Source organism: Odocoileus virginianus, chromosome 10 (genome assembly GCF_023699985.2).
Source record: "Odocoileus virginianus isolate 20LAN1187 ecotype Illinois chromosome 10, Ovbor_1.2, whole genome shotgun sequence".
Taxonomy (NCBI): domain Eukaryota; kingdom Metazoa; phylum Chordata; class Mammalia; order Artiodactyla; family Cervidae; genus Odocoileus; species Odocoileus virginianus.
Genome location: NC_069683.1, coordinates 68,869,413 through 68,883,246, shown reverse-complemented (window position 1 = coordinate 68,883,246; position 13,834 = coordinate 68,869,413).

The window sequence follows — 13,834 nt, the reverse complement described above, 5'->3', positions numbered from 1 at the left end:
AGAATACTCTTGAGAATCCCTTGGACAGCAAGGAGATCAACTCAGTAAATCCTAAAATAATTCAACTCTGAATATTCACTGGAAGGACTGATGCTGAAGCTGAAGCTCCAATACCTTGGCCACCTGATGCAAAGGGCTGACTCCTTGGAAAAGACCCGATGCTGGGAAAGATTGAGGGCAGGAGGAGAAGGAGATGACAGAGAGTGAAACAATTGGATGGCATCATCGACTCAATGGACATGAGTTTGAGCAACCTCTGGGAGATGGTGAAGGACAGGGAGGGCTGGCCTGCTGCAGTCCATGGGGTCCCAAAGAGTTGGAAACAACTGAGTGACTGAATAGCAGCAACTAGCAGAAAGACAGTATAAAATATAAATGCATATATTTAAATATATATAAATGCATATATATCATTATAAATGATATAAAAGCAGTGTTGTTCAATTGCTCAGTCGCGCCTGACTCTGCAACCCCATGGGCTATAGCCCTCTAGGTGCCTGTGTCCATGGGATTTCCCGGGCAAGCATACGAGTGTGGATTGCCATTTCATCTCCAGGGTGTCTTTCCTACCCGGGGATTGAGCCCACATCTCCTTCATTGCAGGTAGGTTCTTTACCACTGAGATACCTAGGAAGCCCATATAAAAGTATAAATTATAGAAATGTTATGAAGAAAATGTACATTGAGATATTAGAGCATTTAAAAAACTTTTTATTGTTAAAATTCGGCTTTTTGGTTTTTTTCTTGGTTTTTCAATTCTGATTGAAATGTAGTCATTTTACAATGTTGTGTAAGTTTCAGGTGTACAGAAAAATGATTCAGTTATACATATCTATATGTCTATTCTTTTTCTGATTCTTTTCCATTATAGGTTATTACAAGATATTGAGTATAGTTTCCTGTGTTATTTGATTATTTGTTTTACATATAGTAATGTGTGTATTTTAATCCCACACTCCTAATTTTAGAGCACTTCTAAGGCATGTAAAGAATTACCATAGCACTTGGTACTATGACGTGATTCAAAATATTTAGCAACCTATATAGTTCTAGTGCTGATCAGTTAGAATATATGAAGCTCCATCATCAGAGTGGAGCCAGCTGGTGCTGTTTTTCTGGTGTATCTATGCCTGAGTATCTGTGACTCCTGGCACATGCAAAGTATGATTTCGGTGCAATGACTGATCAGATCCAGCCTTTGTCCCACTTCCCTAGTGCAAAGCCTTGTACTCAACAAATACCAACTGAACTACTATTTATTCATCTGCATATATCAATAAATTGTTTTAATTAATAAACTGTTTTAATTCCTGGAGCTCTTCCCAGCTCCACTGTAAAAATGAGGAATTTTGTTCTCTTTTCTTTTATTTATAGTCTAACCTCTTGAGAAAACTGTATGCAGGTCAGAAAGCAAGTTACAACTGCACATGGAAAAACAGACTGGTTCCAAATAGGAAAAGGAGTTGGTCAAGGCTGTATGTTGTCACCCTGCTTATTTAACTTACATGCAGAGTACATCATGAGAAATGCTGGGCTGGAAGAAGCACAAGCTGGAATCAAGATTGCCGGGAGAAATATCAATAACCTCAGATATGCAGATGACACCACCCTTATGGCAAAAAGTGAAGAACAAAAGAGCCTCTTGATGAAAGTGAAAGAGGAGAGTGAAAAAGTTGGCTTAAAGCTCAAAATTAAGATCATGGCATCCAGTCCCATTGCATCATGGCAAATAGATGGGGAAACAGTGGCTGACTTTATTTTTCTGGGCTCCAAAATCACTGCAGATGGTGATTGCAGCCATGAAATTAAAAGACGCTTACTCCTTGGAAGGAAAGTTGTGACCAACCTAGACAGCATATTTAAAAGCAGAGACATTACTTTGTCCACAAAGGTCCATCTAGTCAAGGCTATGGGTTTTCCAGTGGTCATGTATGGATGTAAGAATTGGACTGTGAGGAAAGCTGAGCACCGAAGAATTGATGCTTTTGAAGTGTGGTGTTGGAGAAGACTCTTGAGAGTCCCTTGGACTGCAAGGAGATCCAACCAGTCCATCCTAAAGGAGATCAGTCCTGGGTGTTCATTGGAAAGACTGATGCTGAAGCTGAAACTCCAATACTTTGGCCACCTGATGTGAAGAGCTGACTCATTGGAAAAGACCCTGATGCTGGGAGGGATTGGGGGCAGGAGGAGAAGGGGACGACAGAGAATGAGATGGTTGGATGGCTTCACCAACTCAATGGACATGGGTTTAGGTGGACTCCAGGAGTTGGTGATGGACAAGGAAGCCTGGTGTGCTTCAGTTCATGGGGTCACAAAGAGTCGGACACAATTGATAGACTGAACTGAACTGATAGTCTAACCAGTCCATCCTGGAGTGCAGGAGGCATTTGTCTTGCATTAATGATTGTCGTGAATCTGGCCTGTTCTTAGGCTTAGAGATAGTCATCTAGTAGTATTTTTATAAAATGCTTAGACCTGTGCTTGGCACATACTAAGCACCATGTAAGTGTAGCTAGTATTGTTACTGTTTCTGTTATTTTAATTGTTGCTATTGTTATTGTGCCTCTATGCACATGCTACTCTTGTTGAAACTATGAGCTCAGAATTATGAACTTCATCTATTATCTGTATTCAATAAAACATATTGGGCAGCCATCTGGGAAAAAACACTTGAATTCCCACCTCTGCTTAAATAAATTCCAGATGGTGCAAAGATTTGATTGTGAGAAACAAAATCATAAAAGCAATAGCACATACAGAGGATAATTTTTAATTTGATTCTGGGATAGAGAGGGACTTTCTAAGTTGAACAAATTTCAAAGGCATAAAACAAAACATTGATGCTTAACCCAACTGCATAAAATAAAGAGTGACTTCATGAAGGAAAAACATAGAAAATACAACTAGAATCTAGGGGTAAACTGCAATCATAACATAGGCAAATGACTATTTTCTTTAATGCATAATTTCCTCAATACATTGATACCAGAATAATCACTAAGAAAAAGGCCTATAAATTTATCTAATAATAAACTAGATAAGGATATTTTTAAAAAATTATAAAAGTAACTCTTTAACGTGAAAAGAAGCTCAACCTTATTCAAAATAAGAGAAAGGAAAATCATTATATTGGCAAAGATAAAGAATGAAGCCATTGAATTGAGTTAGGGGTTGAGGGTGAAGGGAAATAAGTATCCTCAAACATTTTTGGCAAAAGGATAAATTGCTACAACTCCAATGTAAAGCAGTTAGGCCAATCTCTATCTAAAACAAAAGTGCAAATCCCTTGATTCAAGCAATTATATTACTGATTTTTCCTAAAGATGGTTGTTTTTACAAATGTTAAATGAGGACTGCATAAATGTATCCACTGTAGCATTGTTTGTAATAGGGAAAAATAGGAAACCACATAAGTATTCATCAAGAGGGGTCAGGTTAAATAAATTGCATTAGTTCTACACTATGGTGTACTATATAGCATTCAATAGAAGTAAAATTGGTTTTTATGGACTGATATAATCTACAAGCTGCAACATAAATTTTTAAAGTGAAAAATTCAAGATGCAAAACATGTGAACCAAGCTACCATTTTCTAAAAATATATTTTTATATACGCTTTCCCAAACAAAATATCTCTGGCTAAGAAATGATAACAGAAAAAAAAAAAAAAAGAAAAAAGAAATGATAACGGGAGAACAAGATGGCAGAAGGGTAGGTGGACGTGTAGTACCTCTCTCTCCACGGATACATCAGGAACACACCTTCAGACACAGAAGTGCACGCAGAACACCAGCTGAGAGCGGACAGGAGTACCTGACCAGTGGAAAAGAACATATAGAACCACGCAGAACTCGGTAGGACAAAGGAACTGGGGGAAAACCAGGAGTGTTAGTAGGACTGGACCTGCCCTTGATGGGTGGGGGAACTGGAGCAGGGGTCTGGCCCCACATCGGGGCAATTGTCTGGGTCAGAGGAGAAACATTTAAGGCTGAGAGTGAGAAAGCTGATCTGTGGCAGCCTGAATGGAATGAGAATCAGACAGCCCTTGCCGCAGCTGTACATACCCCAGACAGGGACGCACGTCCCCTGGAAGGTACAGCAGGCGGGACCTGGAGTTCAGGGATTGTGGAGCAATCCCAGGGCGAAGGCTGCTATTGACTGTGGAGAGGCAGATCAAGGGGATGTGAGGGAGCAGATTGTGGTGGGAAATGCCTGTGGAGAAAAGCCAGGCAGTCATGGAAGCAAGGCGATACTGCTGCGTCACACATATGAGGTGGAGCCATCACCATAGCCCCTCTCCCCACACGTCAGCATCCGCAGCTGAACAGTAGAGAGGCTGGCCCACCAAATGCCTGATGCACTGAACTAGAGGAGGACCCCAGCCAGGGGGGCCCCTCTATGTGCCTGACACGCTGAACAACAGAGAAGCACCCCAGGCAAGGGAGCCCTCTAAGTGACTGAACTGGCGGAGCTATGGAGAGAGATTGGCCAAAGAGGCTTTCTGATCACCAGCTACAAGAGGCTCGAAAAAAGACTCTGAGAGGGTCATAACTCCTGCGGTGGAGGCAGGCCATGTCCTGCACACTTGGCACCGCCAGGGTCCCCGTGACCCAAGCAGCTGTGCCACCTTCATGCCCAACTCTCACTGGGGCAAAGCTGCCACAGGCAAAAAATGTCTTGTGTCTATGTGTGCAGGGTCACTTTGGTCATGTCCAAATCTTTGCGACCCTGTAGACTGTGGCCTGCCAGGCTTCTCTGTCAGGGGGGTTCCCCAGGCAAGAATACTGGAGAGTATTGGCCAATACCGGTTTCCACACCCTTCTAGAGCATTATATGCTGCCCTAGCAGCCAACTCCCCTGAGTGCCTGGTGCTGCCAGAACCCCCGTGACCCAAGCAGCTGCACCACCTCCACACCTGCCCTCACAGGGGCAAACCCAGGTCCTCCAGGGCAGCCTCAGGGGCAAACCCCAGGGGATGATCCACATGCAGAGGTGGAAATAAAACCACAGTTGAAACCCAGGGGCAGTGTGCCTAAGGAAGAAGACCCAAAACCTTCCCACCAGCTGTACAAGCTGCAGATTAAATCCACATGATCAGCTAGGCAGACTCTGTGTCTGTGGAATATATAAAAGGTCACTGAGAGCTCCCACAAAAGAAAACACACTAGTTCTGATAGCTGTGGACATTGGAGGCAAGAACACAGAGGAGTAGGACCAGATTAGAGTCTGAGCTGCCAGGTCTCTGGACAACAGGTCCAGAGATCAGCACAGTGTTGAAGGGCATCCTTGGGAGGTGAGGTGGACTGTGACTCCCAGCGAGGGAGAGGACTCTGACAGCAGTGACTCAAGGAAAACATTTATTATTCTTATGTTTTGAATTGTTCTGTAGATTCTTTTGGATTTTTTTTCCTTTCCCCTCCCCTGTTGTAGTTGTTCATTTTATTGGCACTATGAAATCTTATTAAGCTTTTGAGCTTTATTTTTTTTTCTCAGTCACATTTTTTATTGCTTTATAAACTTCTGCCTCTACATTGGGCTTTTGCAGTTCTGTGGAGTTCTCTCCTCTCTCTCTCTTTTTAAAGTTTTAATTTTTAAACCTATGATTATTTTCTATACATTTATTCCTTTGCTTTTCCTAGTGTTCTTTTCCCCTTGCAGTTAATCTTTAATGTATATAAATCTTCTTTATCCACCTCTATGTAACATTGCATATCTAATCTTTCTTTCCTTTCCTCTCAACATATATTTGTTAGTTTTATTTTCATTGCTTTATTCCCCACTTGGCACCTTGCATTAGTTTTGTTTTCCAGTTTGTGCTTTAGTTAGTTTTGTTCTTAACTGGTAGATATAATTTTTGGCTTCCTTTGTTTGCCAGGTCAGTCTATTGTACTTTATTTTAGTTGTACTGTTTTGATTTTGCTTATGGGTGTATGTGTATATGTGTATATTCCATTATTTTTGCTATTATTTGCCTGATTTTCTAACTGCCATTTACCCAGGATTCATCTTTGGCTTCTCATTTTTGGGTATTTGTTTTACTCTCACTTAATGCCATAACAAACCACTTGTGGGATCTTCGTTCTTGACCAGAGATCAAGCCCTGAGCCTTTGGACTGGGAGCACTGACTTCAACACCCTAGACTGCCAGAGAACTAACCCTAGGGAGTATCAGATAGTGAGAACTCACACAAAGGAAACCACTTGAACACAAGACCCGGCATCACCCAACCACCATCTAAACAACAAACAGAACAAAAATACAAACCAAAGAGCAGACAGGATTACCACCTCACTCAGCTTTGCCCATCAGAGGAAAACAAAGCAAGCAGCAAAAACTCAGCACAAACCTCACCCTATACGAAGCTTACACAAACTACTGGACCAACCTTCATGAGGGCAGAAACCAAAGGGAAGAAAGGATTCAACCTTGAAACCTGGGAAAAGGAGACCTCAAACACAATGTTTTAAAAAAGATAATGAAAAGGCAGAGAAATGCTACACAAATGAAGGAACAACTAGAAACACAGAAGTCCAAACAAATGAAGAGGAAATAGGCAAACTACCTGAAAAAAAATTCAGAATAATGATAGTAAAGATGATCAAAAATCTTGAAAGCAAAATGGAGAAAAATGTAAGAATCAATTAAAAAAGACCTAGAAGAATTAAGGAATAGACATACAAACAACACAGTTACAGAAATTAAAAATACTCTAGAAGGAACCAATAGCAGAAAATGTGAAGCAGAAGAGCGAATCAGTGAGCTGGAAGATAAAACGGTGGAAATAAGTTCTGAAGAGCAGAATAAAGTAAAAAGAATGAAAAGAACTGAGGATGGTCTCAGAGGTCTCTGAGGCAATTTCAAACACACCAACATTCAAATTACAGGGGTCCCAGAAGAAAAAGAAAAAAACAAAGGGTATGAGAATATTTTTGAAGAGGTTATATTTGAAAATTTCCCCAACATGGAAAAGGAAATAGTTAAATCCAAGAGGTGCAAAGAATCCCATAAGGACAAACCCAAGGAGAAACATGCCAAGACACATACTAATAAAACTAACAAACACTAAACACAAAGAAAGAATATTAAAAGCAGCAAGGGAAAAGCAACAAGTAACATACAAGGGAAACTCCATACGTTTAACAGCTCAGCAGAACGTTTAATGTTCAGCAGAAACTCTGCAGGCCAGAAGAGAATGGCAAGATATATTTAAAGTACTGCAAGTAAAAATCTACAACCAAGATTACTGCACCTGGCAAGGATCTCTTTCAAAATTGATGGAGAAATAAAAAGCTTTTAAAACAAGCAAAAGTTAGGAGAATTCAGAACCATCAAAGCAGCTTTACAACAAGTGTTAAAGGGACTTACATAGTCAAGAAATACAAGAGAAGAAAAAAGATCTACAAAATCAATCCCAAACAATTAAGAGAAATGGCAATAGGAACATATATATCAATAATTACTTTACATGGAAATGGATTAAATGCTCCAACCAAGAGACACAGACTGGCTGAATGGATATAAAAACAAGACCCATATATGTGCTGTCTACAAGAAACCCACTTCAGACCTAAAGACTCATATATACTGAAAGTGAGAGGAGGGAAAAATATATTCCATGCAAATGGGAAGCAATAGAAAGCTGGAGTAGCAATCCTCATATCAGACAAAATAGACCTTAAAATAAAGAAGGTTACAAGATACATAATGATCAAGGGATCAATCCAAGAGGAAGACATAACAATTGTAAATATCTATGCACCCAACATAGGAGCACCTTGATACATAAGACAAACACTAACAGACATAAAAGGAGAAATTGACAGTAACACAATAATAGTAAACCTTAACACCCCACTTACACCAATGGACAGATCATTAAAATAGAAAATTAATAAGGAAACACAAATCTTAAATTAGATAAGATGGATCTCATTGGAATCTTCAGGACATTCCATCCAAATGCAGAAGAATACACTTTCTTCTCAAGTGCACATGGAACATTCTCCAGGATAGATCACATTTGGGTCACAAGTCAAATCTCAGTAAATTTAAGAAAATTGAAATCGTATCAAGCATCTTATCTGACCACAACACTATGAGACTAGATATCAATTACAAGAAAAAAACTGTAAGAAACACAAAGACATGGAGATTAAACAATACATTTCTAAATAACAAACAGGTTACTGAAGAAATCAAAAGGGAAATTAAAAAAATTTCTAGAAATAAATGACAATGAAAACACAACAACTCAAAACTTATGGGATGCAGCAAAGGCAGTTAAGAGGGAAATTTATAGCATTACAATCCTACCTCAGGAAACAAGAAAAACATCGAATAGACAACCTAACTTTATACCTAAAACAACTGGAAAAAGAAGAAGAAAAAACCCGCCAAAATTAGCAGAAGGAAAGAAATTGTAAAGATCTGAGCAGAAATGAATGAAAAAGAAATGAAAGAAACAACAGTAAAGATTAATAAAACTAAAAGCTGGTTCTTTGAGAAGAAGGACAAAATTGACAAACATTTAGCCAGACTCATCAAGAATATAAGAGAGAAGGATCAAATCAACAAAATTAGAAATGAAAAAGGAGATGTTACAACAGACAATGCGGAAATACAAAGGATTATAAGAGACTATTATGAAAAACTATATGGCAACAAAATGGATAATCTGGAAGAAATAGACAGATTCTTAGAACGGTTTTGTCTTCCAAGACTGAACCAGAAAGAAATAGAAATTATGAACAACCCAATTACAAGCACTGAAACTGAAGCTGTGATAAAAAATCTCCCCCAAAATCAAAAGCCCATGACCAGATGGCTTCACAGGAGAATTCTATCAAACATTTAGAAAAGAGCTAATGCCTATCATTCTGAAACTTTCAAAAAATTGCAGAGGAAGGAACACTTCCAAATTCATTCTAAGAGGTAACCATCACCCTGATACCAAACCCAGACAAAGACAACACAAAATAAGAAAACTACAGACCAGTATCACTGATGAATACAGATGCAAAATCCTCAACAAAATTTTAGCAAACAGAATTCAGCAACACATCAAAAAGCTCATACACCATGATCAAGTTGGGTTTATTCCAGGGATGCAAAGATTCTTCAATATACACAAATCAATCACTGTGATACACCATATTAACAAATTGAAAGATAAAAACCATATGATGATCTCAATAGATGCAGGAAAAGACTTTGAAAAAATTCAGCACCCATTCATGAAAACTCTTCAAAAAATGGGCATAGAAGGAACCTACCTCAACATTGTAAAAGCCATGTATGCTAAGCCTACAGCAAACATTATTCTCAATGGTGAAAAACTGAAAGTACTCCCCTAAGATCAGGAAGAAGACAAGGGTGTCCATTTTCACCACTATTATTCAACATAGTTTTGGAAGTCCTAGCTACAGCAATCAGAGAAGAAAAAGAAATGAAAGGAATCCAGATCAGAAAAGAAGTAAACCTCTCACTCTTTGCAGATGACATGATACTGAACATATAAATTCCTAAAGATAGTATCAGAAAATTACTAGAGCTAGTCAGTGAACTTAGCAAAGTCACATGGTACAAAATCAATACACAGAAATCACTTGCATTCCTATATACTAACAATGAAAAACTAGAAAGAGAAATTAAGGAATCAATCCCATTCACCATTGCAACAAAAAGAATAGAGTATCTAGGAATAAACTTAGCCAAGGAGACAAAAGAACTATATACAGAAAATTACAAGACACTGATGAAAGAAATCAAAGACGACATAACATAAACAGATGTCATGTTCAGATTACATGTTCCTGGGTAGGAAGAATCAATATTGTGAAAATGACTATACACCAAATGCAATCTACAGTTTCAATGCAATCCTTATGAAATTACCAATGGCATTTTTCACAAGAACTAGAACAAAAATCTCACATTTCATATGGAAGTTCAAAAGACCCCAAATAGCCAAAGCAGTCTTGAGAAAGAAGAATGGAGCTGGAGGAATCAGCCTTCCTGATGTCAGATAATACTACAAAGCTACAGTCATCAAGACAGTATGGTACTGGCACAAAAACAGAAACATAGACCAATGGAGCAAGATAGAAAGCCCAGAAATAAACCCATGCACCTATGGGTACCTTAGTTTTGACAAAGAAGGCAAGAATATACAATGGGGCAAAGGCAGCCTCTTCAGTAAGTGGTGCTTAGAAAACTGGACAGCTACATGTAAAAGAATGAAATTAAAACACTTCCTAATACCATACACAAAGATAACCTCAAAATGGATTAAAGACCTAAATGTAAGACCAGAAACTATAAAACTCTTAGAGGAAAACATAGGTAGAACACTCGATGACATAAATCAAAGCAAGATCCTCTATGAGTCACCTGCTAGAGTAATGGAAATAAAAACAAAAGTAAACAAGTGGGACCTGATTAAACTTAAAAGCTTTTTCACAGCAAAGGGAACTATAAGCAAGGTGAAAAGACAACCCTTGGAATGGGAGAAAATAATAGCAAATTAAACAACTGACAAAGGATTAATTTCCAAAATATACAAGCAATATTCAACTCAATACCAGAAAAACAACCCGATCAAAAAGTGGGAAAAAGACCTAAACAGACATTTCTCTGAAGAAGACATAAGGATGGCTAACAAACAGATGAAAAGATGCTCAACATCACTCATTATTAAAGAAATACAAATCAAAACTACAATGAGATATCACCTCACACTGGTCAGAATGGCGATCATCAAAATGTCTACAAACAATAAATGCTGGAGAGGATGTGGAGAAAAGGGAACTCTCTTGCACTGTTGGTGGGAATGTAAATTGATACAGCCACTATGGAAAAAGATGTGGAGATTCCTTAAACAACTAGGAATAAAACCACCATATGACCCAGCAATCCCACTCCTAGGCATATACCCTGAGGAAATAAAAATTGAAAAAGACACATGTATCCCATTATTCATTGCAGCACTATTTACAATAGCTAGAATATGGAAGCAACCTAGATGTCCATTGACAGATGAATGGATAAAGAAGTTGTGGTACATATACACAATGGAATATTACTCAGCAATGAAAAGGAACACCTTTGAGTCAGTTCTGATGAAGTGGATGAACCTAGAACCTATTATACAGAGTGAAATAAGTCAGAAAGAGAAAGACAAATCTTGTATTCTAATGCACATATACAGAATCTAGAAATTGTATTCTAGTGCACATATACAAAATCTAGAAAAATGGTCCTGAAGGATTTACTTACAGGGCAGCAATGAAGAAACATACATACAGAATAGACTTATGGACACGGGGAGAGGAGAGGAGAGGGAGAGATGTATGGAAAGAGTAACATGGAAACTTACATTACCGTATGTAAAATAGATAGCCCACGGGAATTTGCTGTCTGGCTCAGGAAACTCAAACAGGGGCTCTGTATCAACCCAGAGGGGTGGGCTGGGGAGGGAGATGGGAGGGAGGTTCAAAAGGGAGGGGACATATGTATACCTGTGGCTGATTCATGTTGAGGTTTGACAGAAAACAGCAAAATTCTGTAAAGCAATTACCCTTCAATAAAATAATTATTTTAAAAAAGAAATGATAACAGGGTTTACTTCTAACAAAGACTCTAGGTGGCTGGGCTGGGATACAGGGATGGGATAAAGATCCAAGCTTCATTATATTCTCTTCTTACCTTAAATTTTCTCTTGTGAATATATTCCTAGTTCAAAGTTAATTTAACAATTTGAATCTTTATCAATAGCTACCTGATATGGGTTTTTTTTTTAAATGAAGGAATATTAGACTTGGAAAGGATTTTACAGATTATCTTATCCAATCTTTTTTTTTTTTTTTCTTAACAATGCAGGAAACTTTTGTACTATAAGAACAGCACATAATAGTCTTTTACTTTCTTGAACATTTTGTTAATGGACACCTACACATTGTTGAACTTCCCAGGTGGTTTGAGTGGTAAAAGAATCTGCCTGCCAATGCAGGAGATTCAGGAGCCTCGGGCTTGATCCCTGGGTCAGGAAGATCCTCTGGAGGAGGATATTGACCACTCCAGTGTTCTTGCCTGGGAAATTCCATGGACAGAGGAGCCTGGTGGGCTACAGTCTATAGGGTTTGTAAAGAGTCAGACACTACTGAGTGACTGAGCATGCATTTCTTGTTGAAACAGCTTGTTGTACTTTTATATCGGTCTAATCCATTTCGTCCTTGATCAGTCTAGTATTTATTTAGCAAAATAAGTATTTAGCATTGTGTGTTTGTTGCAATTCCCTCATTATGTAGACACCCAGTATCTTTGGCATCCATTTATTTTACTTTGGGTTTCCAGAGGATTACATGAGTATCTTTTAGTAAGTGAAGAACCTTTCAGTTCAGTTCAGTTCAGTTGCTCAGTCATGTCCAACTCTTTGCGACCCCATGAACCACAGTATGCCAGGCCTCCCTGTCCATCACCAACACCTGGAGTCCACCCAAACTCATATCCATTGAGTCAGTGATGCCATCCAACCATCTCATCCTCTGTTGTCCCCTTCTCCTGCCACCCTCAATCTTTCCCAGCATCAGGGTCTTTTCCAGTGAGTAAGTTCTTCACATCAGGTGGCCAAAGTATTGGAGTTTCAGCTTCAGCATCAGTCCTTCCAATGAACACTCAGGACTGATCTCCTTTAGGATGGACTGGCTGGATCTCCTTGCAGTCCAAGGGACTCTCAAGAGTCTTCTCCAACACCACAGTTCAAAAGCATCAATTCTTTGGTGCTCAGCTTTCTTTATAGTCCAACTCTCACATCCATACATGACTACTGGAAAAACCATAGCTGTGACTAGATGGACCTTTGTTGGCAAAGTAATGTCTCTGCTTTTAAATATGCTGTCTAGGTTGGTCACAACTTTCCTTCCAAGGAGTAAGCATCTTTTAATTTCATGGCTACAATCACCATCTGCAGTGATTTTGGACACCCCAAAAATAAAGTCAGACACTGTTTCCACTGTTTCCCCATCTATTTGCCATGAAGTGATGGGACTGGATGCCATGATCTTAGTTTTCTGAATGTTGAGCTTTAAGCCAACTTTTTCACTCTCCTCTTTCACTTTCATAAAGAGGCTCTTTAGTTCTTCACTTTCTGCCATAAGGGTGGTGTCATCTGCATATCTGAGGTTATTGATATTTCTCCTGGCAATCTTGATTGCAGCCTGTGTTTCTTCCAGCCCAGCATTTCTCATGATGTACTCTGCATATAAGTTAAACATGCAGGGTGACAATATACAGCCTTGATGTACTCCTTTTCCTATTTGGAACCAGTCTGTTCCATGTCTAGTTCTAACAGTTTCCTGACCTGCATACACGTTTCTCAAGAGGCGGGTCAGGTGGTCTGGTATTCCCATCTCTTTCAGAATTTTCCACAGTTTATTGTGATCCACGCAGTCAAAGCCTTTGACATAGTAAAGAAAGCAGAAATACATGTTTTTCTGGGACTCTCTTGCTTTTTTGATGATCCAGCAGATATTGGCAATTTGATCTCTGGTTCCTCTGCCTTTTCTAAAACCAGCTTGAACATCTGGAAGTTCACCGTTCACATATTGCTGAAGCCTAGCTTGGAGAATTTTGAGCATTACTTTACTAGCGTGTGAGATGAGTGCAATTGTGCAATAGTTTGAGTGTTCTTTGGCATTGTCTTTCTTTGGGATTGGAATGAAAACTGACCTTTTCCAGTCCTGTGGCCACTGCTGAGCTTTCCAAATTTGCTGGCATATTGAGTGCAATAAGAATCCTTACTCTGTACTAAATATACTCTGCTTCCTATTTTGTTCC